The 9,720-nt window shown below is 40.5% G+C and overlaps 1 long non-coding RNA gene and 1 pseudogene across 1 annotated transcript; both read left to right on the plus strand.

Annotated features, from left to right (window-relative positions):
• The window catches only part of LOC107561527 (aspartyl/asparaginyl beta-hydroxylase-like), a 24,044-nt pseudogene extending 20,846 nt beyond the window's left edge, over positions 1–3,198 (plus strand).
• A 1,595-nt stretch (positions 3,199–4,793) lies between these two features.
• On the plus strand, positions 4,794–6,729 carry LOC107561532 (uncharacterized). Its single transcript, XR_001605866.1, has 3 exons — positions 4,794–4,879; positions 5,020–5,153; positions 6,484–6,729. It is a non-coding gene; the product is annotated as an uncharacterized lncRNA (long non-coding RNA).
• The last annotated feature ends 2,991 nt before the right edge of the window (positions 6,730–9,720 follow it).

The following is a 9,720-nucleotide window of genomic DNA, read 5'->3' on the forward strand; positions in this document are numbered from 1 at the left end:
CATCAAACAAAGCAAAACTGACCAACTGAAACACGGCCATTCAATCTTCATCTTCAATTTGCCAACCCCCATCCAACCATATCAGTCCATAGCCCTTTTTCTTCACCAGAGGAAATCCCAAATTACCTCTTCTCTTGACCCTCTTTTTACCGATGATAAAAACCTTCCTGCCTCCAGACATTGGTTCCAAAATAACCTCAAAGCCATCCTCAGCAGATCCGGCATCCCAACTAAACATTTTTCTTCCCATTCGTTCCGCATTGGGGCAGTCACCACAGCAGCACAGAGGGGACTTTCCGAACACCAAATCAAAATGCTGGGCCGATGGACGTCTCATACCTTCGAAACATACATTCGTTCTGATCTTCACCACATTAGACAAGCTCACCAAACACTAGCATCTTTCTGAGTCCGGACCGCATCCCCCCTACTATTCCGCGCATTTCTGCTTACTTAGTCCCGCAGGGCCCCTATTTCATCCGGATGCAGCGAGAGCTCCCCCTTTTCGAATTGGTGTGAGCTACCACTCCTGGAATGGGCTCTCCCATTCGAATCGCCGCGTGGGTTCCCCATCCAGATGCCGTCCAGGCTCTCCCATTCGAATCGCAGTGAGGGCTCTCCCGTTTGATTGCGATTGAGATCTCCTTTGATACATATAGGGAGCTCTCTCCTTCAAATGCGCGGGAGCTCTCCCGGTCGAATCGCAGTGTGAGCTTTCTGTTCGGGCGCAGTGGGGGCTCCCCCTTTCCGAATCGCCATGTGATCCTCCATGTTATTAACTATGGGGGCTCTCCCGTTGATACTCCCGCAGGAGTAATTCCAGGAAAGTCACTGCCGCAGCAGTGCAGCAGTAAGATGCTCTTTAATTAAAGTTCCAAAGCCCCATCTCTCACCATCATCATTAGTATAGCTTAAAAATTTCACTCCTTTTGGGGGGGTATCACCATTATTCTTCAAGTACTTGGGTATCCCGTATACTTAAACCCTCAGATATGTTGATCTCGCTAAACTCAACTTGCTGTCCCAAATTTATTTCTGCACTTTTGGGGGGTATATCAGAGCTCGAGTTGAAGCTGCTTCATCGAGCCCCTCACCAGGGGACAGCAAGCCATATAAGTTTACACACAAATTCCTTAAAGATTATATGGGCAAACGAACTCATTAAATGAAGTTCCTTAACGTAAGTTAGGGAGGAGCGAGCCCATCTAATCTTTCAATCAACAGCCAGAGTATATAAGCAGCTGCTTACCTCTCTCCAGTCGCAGCTGTTCCAGCATCCCTCCACCTCCCCAAAACTCCACCTTCATCTTAGGTACCTTGCCCTTCGTAATCATCCTATATCAAGTCCCTGGGGGTATATCAGAGCTCGAGTTGAAGCTGCTTCATCGAGCCCCTCACCAGGGGACAGCAAGCCATATAAGTTTACACACAAATTCCTTAAAGATTATATGGGCAAACAAACTCGTTAAATATCCAGAATTCATTGTCAGTGAGGTGTAGCTAGCTAGTAACCAATAACTTACATTCTGATGGTATGTCCCTAGTGAAAAATAAATATACTAAAATGTATTTGAAATACATTTATTTCATGCTAAGTATACTACAAAGACATTTACATATTTATGTACTTAATAAAAATATAAGAAAAAATTACTCCTCATCATCCTGTTCAAAAGATTACACCCCCCGGCTCTTAATGCATCGTGTTGCCTTCTTGAGCATCAGTAAATGTTTTCACCTTTTGTAATTGTTATGTATGAATCCCTCAACTGTCCTTAGAGTGAAAAGGTGGATCTCAAAATCATACAGTCACTGATGGAAAGGGTTCAGATATGCAGAAAATGCTGGAAAACCAAAGAATGTGCAGAAGCTGGAGGATTTTTCTGAAGAACAACAGGCAGTGGAACTGCTCAGGACCAACACGGGACTCCTGAACAACTATCACAAAACATAAAAACAGTCGTGGATCATCCAAGAAATTACGCACAGTATTAAGATTTAAGGGTATGTAAACGTTTGAATGGGGTCATTTTTATAAATAAAGTTATTATTTTGTCTTGTGCAGTATATATAAACATCTGTTATGTGAAATAGCTTATTCAAGACAGTACTAAATATAAAAATAACATGCAATTTTTATGATCCCTTTTATTTTGTTAAAATTATGAACATTTTGCATATTCTGCAAAGGGTATGTAAACTTATGTGCACAACTGTATATCATCCAGTTACTACAACTTTACTTGCAAAGAAAGTCAAAGGGGTCTAAATGAGGTTTGAGTGAGGGGTCTTTTGATATTTTGACACACATTCTTCAAAAAATTTAAAAATATTGTGTTTTTCACATTGTGTTATTTGTGTTAACCATCAAATAGCATGTGTTAAATAGTTTTGTCTTACTGTTAATCAGCACGCCCTGCAGACTGAACTGCACGGCAACAGCTGTCTACACTGTTTAAATCAGAAGTGCAGTGTCTCGAGAAACGTCTTTAAAAGTTTAACTTCTTTACACTTAATGCATTAAAAGCTCCCCACCCCAGTTCTGTTCCAATCTTATACTGTATGCAACTTCACAATTATAATGCACATAATCGCTATTTCAAGTTAAATTAAGCTAAAAACATTAATATCGATAAACACTATTTAAAATTCACATAAACAGCATCTTCTCCTGAAATCCCCAGTGGTGATCCATTACACATTGTTTGGCATGCTTCTTGAGTGTGGAAGAGAGCTCTGTCCCCACCTACATTTCCTTGAAAATTGAACCTGCACGTTACTAGTCTGACTCCCTAACCATTAGGCCACAACTGCCCCTATGTAATTGAACCTTCCCTTAATTATTCATCACTTTAACAGTGAAGGAAGTGCTCTTTGTATGCTTATCTCTCTGTTCTGCTGTCATTGTGTTCATATATGTCTTTACAGATGTTGGAACGTAACTGGTTGACCATTAGAGATGAAGCACTGTCAGTGTTAGATAGCAACAGTGGGCAGTTCTTGCCTGAAGATGAAAATCTGAGAGAGACAGGAGACTGGGGCCAGTTTACACTGTGGCAGCAGGGTAAAATATATAATTAATATATAATATCCACCAACATGTACCTTACATTTACCAACAAATTCCTTATATAATTACACTGGATATACATCCATCCATTTTTCAACTGCTTGTCCTATGTAGGGTCACAGGGATGATAGCGCCTAACTTGGGATTTTTGTTTTTAGTGGTTTTTACTTCTTTAAGTTGTAGTCACATTTACCGTTGCTGTGCAAAATTTTGCATCCAAAATACCAATATTCCAATAGGAATCTGTGCGATCAGGAGTGAATTCACAGCATTGACCACTGAAAACCTGCTTAATTTAACACTAACCGCCACGGGGTAAATTTTACCCGTGGCTGTTTTTCAAATGTACATAGCCTAACAGATATTAAATATCCCAGTCATTGACTTTTACTAAAATTATGTAATTTGCAATCCAATGTTGTTAAAAATTATTTAGATAAAACCAGATCAAAAAACGGGGCATTTATACCTATAAGCAGAGGCGGGTCACATTTACCCGCTAAATAATGCATGTATTTTCGCGCTGTCATTTTCTTGCTGCTTATGTTTTAACATTGTACATTTCTAAGCTACACCTTTCACTCACTGATTTAGCGGTTATGAGTTTCATAAATAAAGTCAAAATAAAGGCGATTTATGGAAGCAGAAGCTAGAAGTTTAGTTAGAAACACTAAATGCCATGAGTGATGGAGAGTCTGATGGTAAGTTATGCGTCCTGGGTCGGCTCAGCATCTGACGGCTCATCTGACAGTGATCTAGATATTATATTTACATGTTTTAGCCTCCGGTTACTCTAATTGGTCAAACTTTGGTTTAATTATTTAATTTTTGTCTTTCCATATCGTTTATTGTTCGCTACTGTTTTGCTATTCTAGTCTGGCCGTTTCCTGAATAAAAAAAAATCAGATCTATGATGTAATGAATAAAACCATTTTTTTGATTACCCAAATTTTAATGGTGTTGTTCTCTTATTAAATTATAAATGATAGAACTAAACAAATTAATAAATATTTAGGTGAAGCTGTGCACTTGAATTTTTCATCGCATCATCCTATGCAGTGTGGTGAATTATTATTGCTCATTATTACCAATACCTTCTAATTTCCATTGTCAGTGCAGACTTTTTTTTTTTTTTTAGCTTAGGCAACTGACCATTATGGATTAGTGTAGCCTGCATTAAAAAGTCTTGGACATAAAACAACAGGATAAAAATATAATTGATGACTAGACACAATCATTTCATGACTCTAGACACTTCTTTGTGAAGACAGTAGCATAACACAGTGAAATAATATGTTCTTTAGCCATATAAATACAGTTGCCATGTGCGTGGGTAAAATTTACCCTCTGGCACTTTTAGGTTTACACTTTGTGAACAGTTCTTAATACATCTCTATGCTATGTACAATACACAATTAACCTTTTTTGATTGTGCAATTTCTCTGCAATTAAGCTAATGTGACCACAACTTAATTCAGGAAATAGCAAAAAAAAAAAAAAAAAAAGCAAATTTTTTTTAATTGAGAAAATAATTTTACGTGTAATCCACATGTTTTTTCAGCTACAAGTGAAAACAGAGTCACTTCCTTTAGCCACCTAGTGTGAATTTCTTTGAATTTGCTTGTCTTAGGTGGTGTTACAGCGTTTTTCTGTATCTAATACTGAGACACTTTTGGGGAAGACACATAATGTGTATACAAGTTTTACTCTTTCTCATGTCGAAAGGTTGCTTCTTCATGTCGCTATGTCCCAAAAACCTGTGCTTTGCTGGAACATTACCCAGAGGCCACTAGCTGCAAAAGAGGCCAGGTCAGTCCCCAAAAATCAGTTATAGCTAAGTTCCTCTTGCCTAGCTGTACTTTTAATTTAGTTTCACCATGTCTCCTTTTTACAATGCTTATTTCTGTTTATTAACTGTTGCCTAATTATTTAAATCTTCCTTTTTTTAGATAAAATTTTCAGTAATGCAAGCTGGTAGTCATGTATGGCCTCACACTGGTCCCACCAACTGTCGTCTACGAATGCATCTAGGCCTCATCATCCCTTCTAAGGGATGCAGGATTCGCTGTACAAACCAAACAAGGTCAGTTAAATCATAGAAACACAAGTTTACACTCATTGAGTAAAACTGCATTGATTACAAAACTTTTAAAATGTTTCAGGGAACACTATTGACAGCTCCATTTCCACTCCAACTTGGTTACAGGGTTTTAAAGGGGTCATATGATGCAATTTCAAAATTTCCTTTCTCTTTGGAGTGTTACAAGCTGTTCGTGCATAGAGAAGATCCCTAAAGTTGCAAAGACTAAAGTCTCAAACCCAAAGAGATTTTTAAAAAAGTTAAGACTTGTCCACGCCCTCCTAAAACGCCTCGTTGAAACATGCCCCCACATGTCTCTATATCACTACGTGGGAAGATTTGCATAACACCGCCCAAATGTACATGCAAAGAAAGAAGGCATAACTTTTATTTTCGCTGTAGTATTGTTGTTGCCGCCGCCGCCGCATGCCTAGAGCATGTTTCCTTGTGCTGGTCGCTGAGGAAATACATCAACTTCGCGCTGTGGATCGCCGGATCAGCTTTCACCGCGGACGAAGCGCAGTCCAGCCCAGGGTCGTCACATGTGGTTGCCGCAAGCCAGCCGGCCGCTCCTCACCCAAGCCCGCTGTGTGTTTCATTGTGAAAGTGAAACTACTTTGTTTGGCCTTCCAAAAGAGGACACAACTAGAAATCAGTGGTTAAGTTGTATTTACAACACTGTTCCAGAACAGTTCAACCCAAATATTCAGATGTGTGCAGCGCATTTTGTGGAAGACTGTTTCCTGAACCTGCAGAGTAGCCTACTATGCCTATTATGTCCCCACTGGATGCAACAAATGCCTAGTTTGTAATGGGTTTTATTGGTGTTGTCTCATCGCGCCGGGGCACGGCATCACAGTAAGGTAAGGGGCGTAACATTTCTGTCACGCACTTGAGGAATTCGGCCAATCACAACGCACTGGATAGCTGGCCAATCAACGTACACTTCACTTTTCAGAAAGATGAGCTTTGTAAAAATCAACGCTTTTCAGAAAGGCGGGGCATAGAGGAGCAACAATAATGTACATTATGTGGAAAATAATGTGTTTTTTTAACCTTAAACCGCATAAACACATTGCATTACACCAAATACACGACATAATGTTCTTTTTAGCAACATCATATGACCCCTTTAAATTAACACTTGGCAAGCATCAAATGTGAATAAAATTGGCGAGTAGACAAACCTTGGATAGTTGGCCTATTTTATATTGTTTGATTGATTGATTGATTGATTGATTGATTGATTGATTGATTGATTGATTGGGGATTAATATGTGGCATGGCTTTTATTAATTAAAAATTGATTCAGTGAATGTTGATTCTCTTTCAGGGAGTGAGAAGAAGGAAAAGTGTTAATATTTGACGACTCATTCGAGCATGAAGTCTGGCAGGAAGCAGAAAGCTACAGACTCATCTTCATTGTGGATGTCTGGCACCCAGAACTCACCCAATTACTGAGGCAGACTCTGTCACCAATATAGAAGATTTGTCCAAAAACGTGAGTTTTGAAAAGTAGGTCGACAGCCAATCGGAGTGACAGATTTACTGTTCTAAGCCAATCACAGATTTCATAAATCACAAATATTGTCACAATGTCTGGTTGTGGTGTCCTGAACTGGCCACTTGAGGGCACTCTCCCGTTTTTATGTTATATGTGTTGAACTCCATTTCCCATAGTCCCTTGCTTGTCATTCTGTCTGATCATGAGCACCTGGCTATCAGTTCCGATCATTTTCACCTGTTAGTCATTTACTCTTTATGCCATCTATATATACCATGCTCACTCTGTCTGTCACTGCTGCTATATTGTATTTGTCTTCCCATGTCTTCTTGATGTTATCTGGAGTTCACCACATATAACATAAAAACGGGAGAGTGCCCTCAAGTGGCCAGTCCAGGGCACCACAACCAGACACTGTGACAAATATTAATTGTGCTGTCCTGTGGTGCAGATTACAAGGGAATGTGAATGTATAAGTCTTATGATTGATAGTTGTAAATAATATGTGATTTATGAAGAACATAGAGGATGGATTTAGAAGTTCAAGGGTTTTAAATGGATGGCCTATGTAACTTTATGTTACGTTAAATTTGGATATTCTACTTGTGGGAAGAAAATGTTAGTTGAATGTGTTATCAGTAGATGTGGTTACCTCTGGGTGTAGGTAAGGTTGTGTGTGTGTTAATGGTGTAGTGTATGTGTGGTCAGATCTGTTTCAGTCTGTGTTGTCTCCCCCCTTTTCTTGTATGTCAGTGAAGACGGGCTCTCTGCATCCTTGGCTTAGATGAGGGCGTGTCCATGATCTAATGGGGGTCAGTCCAGCAAGGCAGGAAGTTCTTTAGCAGACAGTCGGAGCTACCAGCTGCCTTCTGGTTGTGGCAGACTTTCTGACCTTCTGTGCTTGGGTGGTTGCTGTTGCACAGACAGGAATGTGGTTCTTGGAGTTGGAGTTAACTTGACAGTTTGTTAGTGAGCGGTGGGTGACTGAGGTGATGTTCTTTGGTACCTCAGAGTTTTCATCAACAGTTGGCCGTGAGAGACTTGCTCGTTCTGGGTGGTTGTTGAACAGGTGCTTGTCATCTCTGATGTGGTGTACCAGGTGATCACCGGCCTTCTGTTCTGTCACTGGTCACAGTGAGCATGACTCAACTTTGTGGTCATCCATGTTCAGCTTTTCTTGAAGGAACTCTTTCATTTGTCTCATGACTTGTTCCATGTCGTCTGAGGGTAAGCTGTCTTGCTCTTCTGCATACTCAGCACTGTGCATGTCTGAGTGGTACTGAGTTGGGTTTTGTTGTCGCTTACTCACACAAGTTGTTCTTGGATGAGTCAGGCGATTACCTTTGGATTTCTGGTTAGGTTTCCAGTTGTTCCTATCTTTTGAGTTTCTTGAGAAGCGTGGCTGTTCCCATGGATTTTTCCAGCGGCTGGGCTTGTAACTATCGTGGGCGTGGGGGTCACGTTCTCTGTGCTCTTGATGGAAGACTCTGTTTCGTACCTCAGGACTGGACGTGGCTCTAAGGAGGTATAACCTGTCTCGTTCAGTCACACGAGGTCTCATTTCCAGATGTGGCCCTCTGCAGAGTTTGGATTGAAACTGCTGATGGTTTTAGACAGCTTGTTGAGGTCTTTGATGGTCATCCCATGTGCAGCTCCAAGGTCTGCTTGGATGGGAGGTATTCTTTCGTTGGCAGGAAAGGGTTGTGTGGCGAAGGCAGGTGAGGTTTTGGGTTGTGGCCCTTCGCGCCTTTCGTCATATGCCAGTTCTTGGATATGGGACTCTGCTCTGCTCAGCAGTGGTGAGGCTGAGAGATGCTTCTCTTTTCTTGGCTCTTGTTTCAGCTCATAAGCATCTTTGAGTTCTTTTCTGACCATGTAGAGCTCATCGTTGGTATCGTCTAGTTGTTGGGTCAGATTGTCCATTTCAGTTCTATACCTTTCAAGGTGGTCTTTCAAGGTACTGATTTCAAAATTCTTGTTTCTGATGTCATTCTTGGCTTTCTCTAGTAGCTGTTCAGCATACTGGAATTTAACATTATTCAAATAGCAGCTTTATGCTGCAGTTAGGGGAAACAGTGATAACGATCTCAGCAGATCTTTAAATCTCTGTGCCAGTTCCTCTGGACACGTAAACAACAGGTTTTCTTCGCCGTTGGTGCAAAGTTAATATTCACTTACACGCAGTGTTAAGTGAAATTAAATTTACTTTGTGAACAGACACAGGCAGGCAAGCATTATTCTCGTAAAGTTTAACTCAGGGAGTCGAATAACATGGCATGACAATGGGACACGCATTGGCAAATCAAACTATGAATAATAAGGCTTTGATAAATAGATTGAGGAACACACTCAAAACTATTCTTTATCCACCGATTTATTTCCCTTTTAACTACTGCAGTTTAGCTCCGTTCAGCTAACGGTGACTGAGATTCAGGGAGTATAGCGATTGAAAAACACTGGAACACGCAATGAAATCAATTCAGCTATAAAACAAGGCATTACAAGATTGAGGAACACGCTTGATTTCTACCTTATTGTATTATCTCAGATGTTAACCTCAAGTTACACTTACTGCAGTTTAATAATGAAGAGGCGGACTCGAGTTACAGCCTTCTCTGCATTCATTCAAGCGGTCGCGCGCTGCTTACGTCACACACGCAACACACACACACACCAGAAACTTCTCATCTTTCATCCGCAGCAATGAAAATATGAAATAACTTTGTTTATGCTCACAATTTAGGTTAATCTGCCCCGGATTCTCCACCATTAAATGTAAGGGAAACAGGTCAATTTAGCTCAAAGGGAATCATTTAAGATTTTAAAGGGAACTCCACCATTAATATGTAAGGGAATTAGGACAGAATCACTGTTTTACGGCTGATCACTGAGACGGCCAGCGATTCAGTGAACGAGCCGTATGACATCAATTCTGCAATGTAAAACAAGGCATTACAAGATTGAGGAACACGCTTGATTTCTACCTTATTGTATTATCTCAGATGTTAACCTCAAGTTACACTTACTGCAGTTTAATAATGAAGAGGCGGACTCGAGTTACAGCCT

This window comes from Sinocyclocheilus grahami, unplaced genomic scaffold, assembly GCF_001515645.1.
Source record: "Sinocyclocheilus grahami isolate Dianchi unplaced genomic scaffold, SAMN03320097.WGS_v1.1 scaffold777.1, whole genome shotgun sequence".
Lineage (NCBI taxonomy): Eukaryota > Metazoa > Chordata > Actinopteri > Cypriniformes > Cyprinidae > Sinocyclocheilus > Sinocyclocheilus grahami.